This window comes from Vidua macroura, chromosome 4 (assembly GCF_024509145.1).
Source record: "Vidua macroura isolate BioBank_ID:100142 chromosome 4, ASM2450914v1, whole genome shotgun sequence".
In the NCBI taxonomy this organism is placed as follows: Eukaryota; Metazoa; Chordata; class Aves; order Passeriformes; family Viduidae; genus Vidua; species Vidua macroura.
The window spans coordinates 60,904,573-60,919,173 of record NC_071574.1 but is presented as its reverse complement, the minus strand read 5'-3'; positions in this window follow the sequence as shown (position 1 = coordinate 60,919,173).

Sequence of the window (14,601 nt, the reverse complement as noted above, 5' to 3'; positions counted from 1 at the left end):
GAAGTCTTGGGCAGCAATAGGGAAACCTGGATTAAGTGATGTACCAAAGGAGGTGCAGGAAGTGCATGGTGAAACCAGCCAGGCAGAGCCAGCTGCATGGCTACTAACACATGGAGTTCACCAGGAGTTCACCTCAGCAGGCAGTGCTCAGTTTATACAGCCCCTTTGGTCCCTCCCTCTGCCCAGCAAATCCACACTGGGAGAGCAGGGAAGCTAAAACTTAACTTTTTCTTCAGGACTTTATGCTTGGATTTCTATATGTGAGAGGCTTGTGTGTGAACAGCTCTAGAATTGTTGCATTCATACTGAAATGGGTAATGGGTAAATGAATAGTGAACCTGTGCATGAACAAAAGTGATACCTTTGTGACAGAAAATAGTGATATGAAAAATAGTGGTTTTCACTTACTGTCAGATTTGTAGAACTGTCAAATGAAAATTAAAGTATTGATACTAAAGAATGCACATCTGTTATTTCCAAAATTACTGAAAAGGATGAGTTTGAATCCTTCTTTGGGGAAAATTGAGAAATGCTCACTGGAAAGCTGTGAAATTCTTTAAAACATTAAACAATTTTCCAAGTCTGGCATCCTTAGGTCAATCATACCGAATTCATACACAGCTATCTAAATAAGATTTTTCAGAAAGAATGTAATCTGCACATTGGAATAATGCTGAGACACAACAAGTTCTAAGCACTCAGATTCTCAAGAGCAGTATTTCTCAAATGGTGACAAAACCATCAGTGATACACCCACATAAAATACAGGGCAGTAAAAGCCAGAAGGATTGCTCTGAGAATCAGTGCTCTGAGCTTGCAGGTGCAGCAGAAGGGATAAATTGTGCTGCAAGGCAGATTATGTCCTGTGCCTCCTCACACCATCTGTAGGCCTGCAGGTTCATCTCTTGGTGAGGAGAAGGTGCCAAAATACAGCAGGGAGATGACAGCTCTGGGTCTGGGGAGAAAGGGAGGGGGAAATCAGTACAGGCAGATTCATTGTTCTCCAGGCTTCCTGTTACTCCCAAATATCAGACCCACCACTTGGCTAAGCTGGGGCAGAGAAGTGACAGTCCTGTGATGAGGAGGCAAAGCTCTGTCTGGCAGAGGGATCTGGGGAGACAACAGTGATGGGATATACTTAAACACAAGGAAGCAGAGCTTTAGGGGTAAAGTGAGGTTGATCTTTTACTGATCTCTTCTCAGGTTAATCCTGCTTATGATTTAAACAGTCATTTAAATGGCTAAAGTTACCTGATTTAGAGAAGCAAAATAATGTTTTGGCTGTTATACAAATGCATTTCAAACAGCATCTAAGTAACACAAGGTCACGTAGTCCAAAACAATCCTCTATAAATTTAGAGTATTATATGAATTTAAAGGATAAGATCAATTCCAACAGAAGCTGGACTTAACCACTAAACCATTTATTTTTTTTAAAAAGTGCATAAACAAACCTTTCACCAGGAATGCTACAATGTGATCCTGAACTTCTCTTTGGCCTTGAACCACTTCAAATTAATTGGTTTGCAGCCAAAGGAGGTGCAGAATATTACATCACAATTTATATTTAGGAAATCTCATTAGAAATGAAAAAGTTATATAACTCCTCAGAGAAAGCAAAAGAAATATAGGACAAATTATACTCAAACACTGCAGTTAAATTATTTTAACAGCAGGGTAGCTTTTAAAATAAAACCTGTTAGGACAAAATCCTACATAGCATGAGGAAAAAAAGCTCTTATATCTTACTGTAATTAGAAACTCATCAGGTTAATGGGACAATTTTTCAAAAGCTGTCATTTAAGTTTTTGCACATGGCACTGTTCTTGCTTTATTTCAGCTTGCAAATAGAACTTGGCCAGAGGGGGGCGGGGGGGGGGGAAGATCAGGCATTTTCTAATGTACATGTAAGTTCAAAGCTCTATATCTTTTGTGCCTGTGCTCTTTCATTCAGTTTATACTTGTGATGAAGTTCTAGTATCTCACTTTCACTTCAGTGTTCACTGACTGAAATTGCTCAAAGCACCAAGGGATTTTGTGGTATCTCAGTTTTTAGCAGGGAATCTCTGAGGCTTCAAGGGAAAAAAAGCCAGCTTCTCAAGATTCACTCTTTATTTGGGTACTTAAAATCTGAGGCATAGGAAATTAAAGATCACTTTTGATAATTAAGCTCAGCATTTTAAAAAGACGTGTGATATTTAAAGATATGATAAGAAGAAATGCTGAAAAGAACAGAAAAAGGTGTAGCATTATGGGAAAAGTTGTTCAAAACAGTCAAATGACAGAGGAGCCTAAATCTGTAGGCAATTATGTTACTGACTATGGCAGGTTTTGGGGATTCCTAAATACTATACAGATATCTAAATATCAAAAGACAAAAGAGGGGGATGTACAAAGCATCTGCTCAGTCCAGATGACTAACAAGTGAAAAATAAGAAGGAGCCTGCAGAGCAACTCATGAATGAGTCAGCCACCTTTACTGAAAGGATGAATTACTCCTTTTAGAATGTAATGAATTATTAGAATTAGGTGCCTAGAATGCAGCAGCTGTCCACTGAAGTATATTTTTTTAGAAAGCTTTCAATATGGTACATTAAAAAACAAAACTGCAGAGATGTTACAAAAAAAACAAGGTACTGTGCTTACTATTATATTTATATTTTTCAGGGTCGGTGGAGCAAGATAATTATGGGAATGGAATAATGGAAGAGGACAGTATAGAATAGAGTATTTCAGCTGGAAGGGACCTAAATTGGTCTTCTAATTTAACTGACTGACCTATTCAGGGCTGACCAAAAGTTAAAGCAAGTTATCAAGGGAAGTGTCCAAATGCCTCTTAAACACTGACTGGTTTGGGGCATCAACCATCTCCCTGGGAAGCCTCTTCTGGTGTTTGACCACAGTCTTGGCAGAGAAATGCCTCCTAAAGTCCAGCTGGAACCTCTCCTGGTGCACCTTTGAACTACTCCCATGTAAAATAAAGTAACTGAATGAATGAACTGTGTAGCTAATTAACTAAACTGTGTAGCTAATTAACTAATATCGGAAGGGTGCTCTTGGATTAAAAATGTACTGCTATTTACATATAATTAGTTTTATATTCTGGATGGAAAAGGTTTTACTTAATAACAATAGGCAATAACTTGCCTGCTATGAAGAATTGTAAAAGCGAAAAGTTGTGATGTGCAGTGCAGCTTATTTGCACTGCATATCACACTCATCTGTAAGATTAGAGCTTTAAAACAGCAGAGTTTTTCCTATCCTGGTAACCCATTTTGCATTCCTTTAAACTGACAATCCATGCAACAGGAGTTACTTTAAAAAACAACGACAAAAGGATGTAGCAAGCAATTTCAGTAGTAACTTCAAAGAAATAGTATTAACCCTGCAGGATCTGGTTGCCACAGGAATAATTCTTTCCCTGCTAGCTGAAAAAATTAAACCCAAGACCAGCTACATATGGACAGCACAGATATTGACTACCACAGGATTACTGGTACTTCACAGCAAGAGATCTAAGAACTTAAACCCCCCAATTTGTATTCTGTAAAATGCACAATATTGTCACTGCTGTTTTTGAATTACTTATGTTACTTTAAGAAACTGCAGCTGAGGGCATTAAGCACCCTACATGCTAAGGAATCTAAATCCAGTACTTAGGAATTTTAAATGAATCAAATCTCTAAACATGGTGCATATTTGAAAAATAACTAGTAAAAATGAAAACACTGTAAAAAATAGAAAATAAGAATGACAAATGAGGAATAATTCTAGAAAGATGGGATTCCCACTAAGTGTTAAAGTACATCAGCTGAAGAAATCTACCAAACACATTCAATACTCCCCATAAATTGGGTTCTTGAATCAGCGTCTTCAATTACACCTGGCAGTAAAGGCATCCAATTGCCTTCTGTGGACACAAGGGAAGAGAAATCTCCTTGAATGCTCTACTAAGGGCTGTGGAGAGTAAATGTTGTATTAGTTTCCCTGAGGAGAATATGGGCAATTGTACCAAGCAGCTTCCAAAAATATTTTACATCTTCAAAGCACTGGACAAAGATGAATTAACAATTCCCTGTTCCATTTCCCATTACAGACACAGATGAATTCCAAAAGAAAATCAAATCAGGCCTCAGGCTTGAGAGATGGAAAAGGACAATTCTTCAAGAGTGTTGAGATGGCCAAGCTAGTTAATAGTGGTAGTTCAGTGAGAATCTCCAGGTCATAATTCCTATAGAAAAGTCCAAAGTTGTCGGAGTCCAGAGTATCCCTCTGGCTGCTCTGGATGCCTCGAGACCCTGGCAGGGGCTCAGGTACCTTGGCAAGAAGTCAAAAACACCTGTGGCTTTGATTTTAGCCCATGGGAGAGGCTGCCAACTCTATATGAGGAACTACAAGCCAAAAGTGTTCAAGTAGTGTAATAGCTGAATTGACACAGGGTGGAAAAGTAGAATTTTGGGGTCTTTTAGAATGTAATTCAGAAATACAATATGGAGGAATCTGGGCATGTCCTAGCCTTTTCTTCCTTCTTCTTGTCCTCCATGTCTCGGTGTGATAGTGACACTTTTCTATTGGTCTAGGATAGGGACACTTTGTCCAACATAGATTTTAGGTATTGGTACAGGAACTGTAAACATGGTACACATAATTTTGAGTATATAATGTAGGAGACACCTGGGACTTGGAGCAGACTGCCATGGCTTCTGTACTAGGTGGACCTCGGCAGGTCAGAGAGAAAATATTTTAGATAAGAAGAAATAAACAGCCTTGAAAACTCAGCTTCACACCTTCCAGACCTTTTCTTTGGCTGCTGGGCTAAGGAAAAAGGACTTTCACACTGTTGGGGTCTTGCCAACCCGACCACGACACAAAGTGGTATATTTTCATACACTCCCAGCTTGCCTAACTGCATTTTGCTTGGCTGACCTCAATCCAACTGGCTCATACCAGCAAAAGAATTTGCAGATAGTCAAAGGATCATAAAGCAACAGCTCATGGACATAGAGAGGAGCAGGTGGATATTTTTGTTGTTTCCCAGGAGTCTGTTCTTGTTCTCCTGTGTCTTCAATTATCACATGTAAATGCTGACTCCTAGAAAATCAGAAAGGAGTGTAAGGAAATGTTTGGCAGTGACAAAGAAGAATCTATCACTTCTCCTAAAGGAGGACATCAGCCATTCAAGAGCTATCCTGTCTGTTCTGGTCCTGCTGGGCAGCTTGGGATATTAGACAACGTTCTAGAAGGAGCAGCAGCAAGGACTGGTTGCCTTCTTCCCACTGTAAGGGAAGAGCTTTTAATCCATATAGACATTTTTTTCTTAAACTAGATCACATTGAGCTTCAGTAAGTCTAAGTCTCCACTATTGGCTTTTAATTACTTTCTTGAGACATTTTTCTGTAGGATCAGCATATTAACTCATGGAATTTCAGTGAAATTTAAGCCTGTTCAAAATATGATTTCTGCTAAGGCTATAGCTATATGTGTTTGGGACATGGTTTAGTTTTAAAAAAGTTTTTTAGTTAAAAAAAAAAAACCAAAAAAACCCAGAGAGTGTCATAGAACAAAACACACAATGGCAGTTCCATTTCTGTAGAGGCATTTCATCCTCATCAAGCTCATTCTTCCTCTTTTGGGAAAAATTACATTTATATATGTCAAGCATAAATAATGACTCCAAATAACAGTGACTGCAAATAGACAGCAAACATGGACCCTACATTCATTCAGTAGTGTAACTAACCCAACATGCATTGTATACACAAACTCTAAAGAAAACCAGTGACCAGCTGTGCTGGAAATTCAAGGCCAGCTTTTAGAGACATTTTTACATATTTTCATGGTTATAGGTAGGTCAGGAGGGTGTATTTTTGAGAGACCTCAGTGCCTTCACAAGTCTAACAAAGAGCCTGAATATCCTTTACATCCAATGTACATAACTCATTCAGATTATTTAAAGGAAACCCAGTTAACGAGAAAATACTCTTACCAAAATATTTAAAATATTTGGAAAGTAATTATTTTCTTGAAAATAATTGGTTTGAGTTGTTTTAGAACGGTTTTAGGGAACAGTATTTGAACAGATCTATATTACAAAACTGCCAACTAACAGAGCAATTGACAGTTCTGGTAGAGCTGGATACTTACAGTATGATAAAAAAGTGTAGTAGGTGTGGTTATCAGCTGCTGTGCACTCTGAAAACTTTTGAAAGTTGTTACTCTGAAAGCACAGTGCTTTCAAAGAGTAATAAAGTGCAAACAAACACAGTGACATTTACTCAAGATTCGTTTGGAAAAATACAGCTGAACAGAGCTGAAAATGTTACAGCAGTCAAATCCCTGTTGGAGCAAGAGGCAGGGGCACATCCTGTATCACTTTTGGCAGTCTGCTGTTCTGCCATGGCACAGGTACTGACAACAGGGCAATTCCAGTTACAGCCAGCACTCACCACAAGTGCTACAGCAATGAAATATAGCTGGGCTGCAAAGCTATGGCATTGACAAAGTCATTCTGTTTGACTCACAACACCTTCCAGGTACCTTTTTTCTTCCAGATGTGTAAGTAGATTTAAAACTAATGATAGTGTTTGATCTGTATCTATTACCAAGCAAAAATCACAAAGCCAAAGTCACAGCCAAAATCACAAAGCCAAATATTGAAACTCCGTATCAGGACATCCTTGGAAATTACATGTAGGGAACAAAATCCATACTTTTCACTTTACTATTAGAGTTTTTGTAAATTTTTAAAGAGAATTTCTGCTTACTCTTACAGGCAATAATTTATTATTATTATTATTATTATTATTATTATTATTATTATTATTATTATTATTATTATTATTATTATCCTATTCTCCTCTTGTTTTGGAGAAGACATTGCTGAACAATTTCAGTTTTGCATTTCCCACTCATACTCTAATTACTCTGAACACAGACTTCTCGCTGTTTATGCTTTGTCTGGCTTCTGCGATCCCTGCCCTTTCAGCCTGAGCACATGCAGCTGTGCAATATTTTTATATCCTTGCCAGAAGTAGAAGCTAAAACACTTTTCTATAGGGGGATTTAGTGGGGAGTGACTTCCTGAGTTGGCAAGTGGAAGAATGGCAGAAGGTGGCTACCAGTCAGATCAAAATAGAGCAGTGTTGCTGTGCTGAGCACTTTCACTTCATGTGAAGGAAATGGTTAAGGGTTTGTGTAAAACATAATATCGGGAAATGTAAGAGATCCCGAGAGCCCACAGAGCTCTGCCAGAGGGACAGTGTGTTTCCCAAGGGACCTCTGCAGGAGTGCCAGGGAACTGGTTTACCTTGTGTGGCAACCTGCCGCAAGAGAAACAGCTGGGAAGGGCTCAGGCAGGAGCACACGGTCACAAAGCACAGAGATAAACCCATCACAGAACTGACGGTGTTTAGATAAACCCATCGCAGAACCAACGGTGTTTATGTCACACATCTCAATATCCACGAGACTGAGGCACAGCCGCGCTCTGCCCGTCACCGGCCCTGCAATCTCCAGCTCTGCTCGGCAGGAACGCCCAAGGGCAAGAAATGATGTCCTTGCAGTTTATTAAAGATGCGGATAACAAAGCAGTTAACACATTTTGGCTTCCTAACAAAACGGAAGGAGGTTTATCACTGCTGATAACGCCGCAGCCCGATTGCCGCGGAGGTGCGGGAGGCTGGCACGACCCCGGCGGGGCCGCAGAGGAGCGGAGCCCAGCCCAGCCCAGCCCAACCCAGCTCAGACCAGCCCAGCTCAGCTCAGCTCAGCCCAGCCCAGCCCAGCCCAGCCCAGCCCAGCCCAGCTCAGACCAGCCCAGCCCAGCCCAGCCCAGCTCAGACCAGCCCAGCTCAGCCCAGCCCAGCTCAGCTCAGCCCAGCTCAGCCCAGCCCAGCACAGCCCAGCCCCTTTGTAGCTCGGGCTTTCACTGCCACCCGGCGGGCAAACGGGCTGTGGTCCCGCTGCCCGGGAGCGGTGCATCAGGTGCGCTGGCTCTGGGCATTCGCGGGATAAAATCGCGGGCTTACGCTCATGGAGATATTTTGAAATGCTTTTTGTCTTCTGATTTCTAGGCACTTAAAGTGTGTTAGGCTTTTGTTGCAATGACAAGGGCTACCCCCTTTCAAAGGTAGGTTTTATTTAATCCTCTTTTCAAATGGAAGGGTTTTTGTGAACAGCAAGTAGCACAAATCATATAATTAAGCTTCTGAATAGGGGTGGCTGACAAAGGTGGCTGACAAAGCTTGCTTGTTTAAAACAAAGCTTTCCAACGTGATAAAGCTTTGATGATTCCACTACAGCCAGGCTTGTCAGAAAGATGAAATTATATTCCCAGGACAGTCAGAGTGCTCAGTACTCATCCATATCACAGTCCACATATAACAGCACTCCTTATCAGAAGTACATTAGATAGTTTCAAGACTTGGAGTATTATTTAGAGTTTTGTCACAGAAGGGTTCTTCTAAGCACTTAAAAATACAAAGGGATGTGACATCAAAGCAGCAAGAAAGAAAAGCTCCAGATGCAAACATGAAGTGGAAGTACGTGGCTCATAGTTTGTATAACACTTTCATTAGGACTTCAGAGAACAGCATCCTTTAGGGTTATTGCTTCTAGTCTTTGCAAAAGTAAATGCAAATCATAACTTGGTCCTGGGTGTTTAAAAGCCCCATTTTATTTGGAAAAAGAAAGTTCTTTCCAGCTGGGCACAATCAGGATTCCTGTTTTGCCCATGTGCCAATGTAATAATTTGGAGCTGGAGCTCAAAAACTTGTATTCCTGACAAATATTAAAGTTACCGGAAGAGTCACTTACTAGCCAGTGGCAGAGTAACAAGATTTTCTTCCTCTTTGACTTATTACTAGATGGTTCCAAAGGCCTTTCAGGCACTTAGCAAATATCCTTGGTGCCCTAAGGTCCCAGTAGGCATCCTTCTGACAAAGAATAGATGAGAAAAACAGAGAAGCTTTTAAGATCAAAACCTGTTTTGGTCAATGTCATTTTTCTTGGAGCTCTGAAACTCATGATTGCAAGGAAAATAATTTATCAGCTCCATTATTATGTTCTCCATTTCAGGCTGTAAAGTAGCTGCTCTGAAGCAAACATGGCATAATCTAATTACTTTACTGAAACAGCAGCTGAACTAAGCTTTGACAGTGATTTTATTTTTGTCTGCTCAATTCCTAAACTCAGAGTGAAGTTTGAGCTTGAGAGGGTGCAGAATACAATGGGTGAAACCAAAGGCAACATTTATATGAATCTTAATGAAGTTGAATTCTCAAGCTTCAGACGACTTCAAGTCTTCTGCAAGTCAGACAATATCTGCATTACATGAGAACTTGATGTAACATTATGATACTCTCTCAAGTACAAAAGGTTGTATTTTCCAGTACCTGATTCCCCTGTGACCCAGCTTTTAAAGTCATGATTATGAAATGTTTGGACAAGTGAAGGAAGTGTATGGAAAAACAGTGCAAATTGTTTGCTTAAAGCGTTTGCTTTTAGAGCACATCCAGAAGTGTTAAAAATATGCTTCAGATGATGGGAGTGATTCATGACTAGACAGCTGCTGAGAGAGACATCACTGACAGGAGAGAGAGGGGGAGAGCATGTGTGAGAGAGAGGGAGAGAGATTTGACATGCAAATTACTCGGAGAAAAAGAAATTAAATAACATTTCTTCTGAGCTTTAGAAATTAGAAATTATTTTAATGAATTTTGAATTGAAATGAAGTTGCATTTCCTGGAGCTGTCAGAATTTCAGTGCCCCTCAGATCTGCTCCACAGGCTACAGTTTTTATCCAGCTGATGCTATGACTGTCTGCCATCACTTTCTGGGTAGGAAAGGGTAATATCCTTTTGTCCATTTGGCATTTTGCAATATTAAGAGACTGACTGCTGCATTTCCTGGCAAGTCCTAACTTCATAAATAATGCAGTTTGGACAGTGGTGTCAATCTTTAGTCAAAAAATTAAATAGAATTGGCTGGAAGCAAGTCCCTCCTCAACAAGTAGAAGGGATACTTTCCACTATCTGCATCCACAGAACAAATCCAGAAAGTGATTAATTGAAATCCAAATCCAAAATCAGTGACTAAATAATTTAACAATTGAGTTTGAACTTTGATATTCTAGTGATATACAGCACTCCCCATCTAAAAAATATCATGGCAGAAGTTCCCACCTCTGGGTTGTACCTACAGTGCCACTGCTTTTCCCTATCCATTTAACATAGATCTGGTAGCACAGCCCTCAGCCCGTGGGCACAGGACTTTACTGTAGCAGCCAACCAACAAAGAGCAATCTTCATTGATTTTCTGCTTTGATATTGCTAATTTCATATATGTTCACAGTGATATGATGTTCCCTGAAGGCCCAAACTTAAAATTTGGCTATTTGTCAAAACTAGTCAGCCTTAATCTTGGCCTTTCCACATATGCATGCCTTCTGGATGATTTAATGCTTATGATTGTTCTGTTGGCTTTTTTTTTAAATGAAATATTGTGTCTTACTTTTTATACATGGCAAGTGAGTATGTGGAGGGCATTTATTCTGAAGTGGAAGTAAACCACAGTAAAATCAGCTAGAACTCTCTGCACCTAAATTTTACAAATTTTCAATCACTTCTAAAATAAGCATGTTAAACATTCATATATTTGCATTGAAAAAGCTAAGCTGATTTTAGAAAACCAAAATGATTAAATCATAGGCAATTTGTGCTGACCACCTCCTTTTTAGAAAGGGCTTTTTTTCACGTTCTTTGTTTCACCAGAATACAGATTATCTATTTGAAATACATGAACTGAATGGACTTCCCATTGAGGTTAGTGTATTCTAGCATTGTAATAAAGGTTATGAAAAGATGTCCGAGCACCAGCTGGCCTTCCTTTGATCCTCTCCATTCTTGTGATGATACATTTTCACACTTAAGATGATTCCCTTCTACCTCAAAGGCTGAGAGCTGCTTTGGTCCTTACAAATATTAACTGCAATCACAATGACCTATCTTTCTGGTTCCAGTCATCTGTTTAATATAGAGTGGAAGGTCAGAACTACATTAAAAGGGTCTGAAAGGCTTTATTTCAGTATACTGCCCCATGCAGAGCTTCACAAAAAGCTGGCAGACTTGTAGTTCATGCATGCACGCTCCTCAGCACTGCATTGTGTGCTTCTATTAATGGGCTTTTGTAACCTTCCAGGAAAAATTCCCTCACCAAGTGAACAAAACTCTTGTCAGATCTGAACACACATGTGAATATCAACTACAAAAAAGAAAAAAAAATTATATTAAACAGTAGGGGTACTGTCTTCAGAAAAAAAGGATGTCTGAGTCACTAGCTTCTGTCTTCACTAGGCTGTGTTTTAAAGGTAGTTTCTATCTATTTTCTAGGATGGAGATTTAATAGCAGAGGTGGAAACCAACTGTTTAGAGAAGGCAAATTCAATAATAGATGTCAGTAAGGATTAATGAATAAGGCTATGGACCAGAAAGCACAAGCCTGTGTGTACCGATACAAAGAAATCTATTTGCAGCACAGTGGAGCACAGGTCACTTTGAAGTCATTAGCATACTGAATTACCAAATAGCTGCATCTGAGGCACTTCAGTTGTCCTTAGAACACATTTCCCAAGCTATCACATTTTTCCCTTTGAATCTGTCTATAAAGCTCATGTTTATTTGCTTTCTACTAAGTCTTCTTCTCAAGCAGGACCATCTACACGTCTTGCCATGTTTATCTAAGATACTGCTTCTCAAATAAGTTCTTTAGCTAAAGAAAGCTAAATATCCAAAATCCCAGCACACACTCCAAAACAAGGAGCCTGGAGAATTTATAAAGTTTTACAGCTCTGTTCACCTATATGCTCAACACTTTTCCTTACTGAGCTTGAATACGTTAACCTCTGGTCTGGATTATGAGGGTGGGTAAGTGGCATGAAGTGAGCAGCAAGAATTGAATGCAGCTGTCCATGTATGAAAGGAGCTACCCACAGTGGGGAAGACAATGCAAGGAAAGAAAAAAGTGGATTCCAGAAGCAAATGGCCTATGGGGCCAGTTCCACTTGCTTCACACTGATTTTGTTTTAAATTTGGCTTGCTCTTGTATATGCCACTTAGATGTTTTGGGAATACTTCATGTGTAGCAATTACTTCCCTGTAAAATTATCAACAGGAGTTTAAGTGTATTAGAATTTGCTGAAGAAGCCATGGAAACAAAGCACAAGTGCTCTGTTCTAAAGCCCGACCTCTGAATTCGAGAAACATCTAGCAGGCCAGGTTTGAAAAGAGTGTGAGAGGATGCAGATGAAGTGTTAGACCACAAAAACACTCTGTGCTCAATGGTAACAGGTAATAAACAAGCAATAAGTCCTGCCTAGTAAAGTTCTTTTTTCCTTACACAACTTTTTCAGTTCTAACTAGGCTAGAAAATAAGTCTCAAGCAGAGGATTTTTTTTTTTTTTGAAGGGGCGTTATTTGAACTTCGATGTCATTATATGACATCCTTTTCTTATGTACACATAGTAAATACCCTCAATAAAAATGGCAGGTTATGTTTTGTACAGATTTAATGCTCTTTAATCAATATAAATAAAAATGCCAATCAAAATAAATCAATAAAATAAATCAAAATAACCACAGTAATGCCTTCCAAAGTCAAAACATTGTTTTTTTAAAATATTGTTCAGGAGTGAAATGACAAATATGTCTGCCCTGAACAAACCCAAATGAAGCCCTGAGAAGGTCACCTGCACCTTCTGTAAAAAAGAGTTATTCAGGTTTGCCAGATGAAGAGCAGCTCTGAGCTGCAGGATAATTATTGCAAGAAATAACGACTAGCAGTCTTCCAATTTTACTAGGCCAGCTTGGTTAACATTCTCTTCCCAAAATTTTTTTCTTTTAATAGCATGTCATTTACATCAACTATAATGGCACTACTGCACTGTGTGGTACTGGCCACAGTACCCTGGCTCTGGGTATTTGTGAGCAATAGCCATGGGTGGGTGTCTGCTGCTTGTAGAATACCACTGGCTCAGCACTGGTGTCACCGTTTCCACCTGTTCTTCAAAGCCACAGGGGCCGCTGCTCCACTCCAGCTGTGCCAGCAGAATCATGGACTATCTATTTGGATATATTATGGACTACTTATGCAGCATTAGGACTATCAAACTGTATTTCCTATTCCCACTCAAACATCCTCTTCATTAGAGACCTACAGGTTGGCATAGGCAATTACTATGATACAGGAAAGATCCTCTTTCCAGGTCATTTTCTGCTGATGTCTCCCTGACAAAAGCTCAGGCAATACTAAATTGGCATGACAGACTCGTATTTGATTTTGGAAACACAATAGCAAAATCCAGTTTCTTGCAGTCATGGAGTGATATTCTCACTGCAGAGTGGCTGCAGGGATGGGGCTTCTTAATCCAAAACTTTTTACTCCATACATAAAAATTAATTCTCTTCCATCTGACTCCATCCACCTACTAATATTTTGAATTTTCTCTCTTGCTCAGCTTTTCCTTCAAGCCAGCTAGATACAACAGTTCTTAGTGCTCCTTCCCAGTGCTGTAACTCCTCCTTTTTTCTGGTTCCAGCTGCACAAACTCAGATGGAACAGTTTCCTCCTACCACTGTTTGCTCTACTTCCTTCTCAAAGATGCCACATTGCAACATGGTGTTTTAACAAACCCTGAAAACTGCAAACAGCATTCACAGCCTGGTCACAGTTTTGAGAACTGCCATGTTTCTGGTGTGAAACAACTCTCACAGAAATACTGCCAAGCAAGGGGAATAATCCTTAATGCAACAGAGCTGTCCTCTTGGCACAAAGCACCTGATACTAATCCATGATTTGACCTATCTATGTGTTTAAAAATATCTCAAGTTGCCACTTTCCCTTTATGACAGTCTTACACATTCCTCCAGACCTCCAACACACTGTTTAATGAACACAAAGACTGCAACATGGTTTGATTTAAACTTATCCTGTAGTGACTCCTCAAAAATACAACAGAGAGCAGAATCACTGTGGAATCAGAGACAACTGAAAAGTTAGGAGGTTTAAATTGCAGATTTGTCCTTTCCAAGCAACAAAATCCTTGTGGGAACAGAATCAAATTTCTATTTTCTCTTAGGATAAGTAAATTTAAAAATAGTTTCTGACAAGAGGAAACCTACAGAGCCAGTGACTGGCAGATACCCACATTCTGCCTCAGGCACCAGTGCAAGGAAAGCAGTGAGAGTGAGCATGAGCACACGTGTCAGGGACAGAACTGTAATACCTGGACTGCAGAATGGCACATGGGCCATTCCCACAGGGAACTGCAGTGTTCCAAAGCAAACAGTGCAAAAGGCAAAGAATGAGGGGAGAACTCAGGGTTCACATATATAAAGTGTTCTCTGCTTAATCCATGTAGGACTGTGTTCAGCTAGACTATGTGCTGTTTTTAACACACACACACCCTGCAAAAACTTTGCTGTTTCGACTTCACTGACTGGAAAAATAGTGCTTTTAAATTTTCTAGGATATGTGCGCTACAAGAAAAGAAAGGTGAAACTTGCACTCCAGTGCAGGTAATTTTTTTTTAAACTGGTCGGTTAAGGT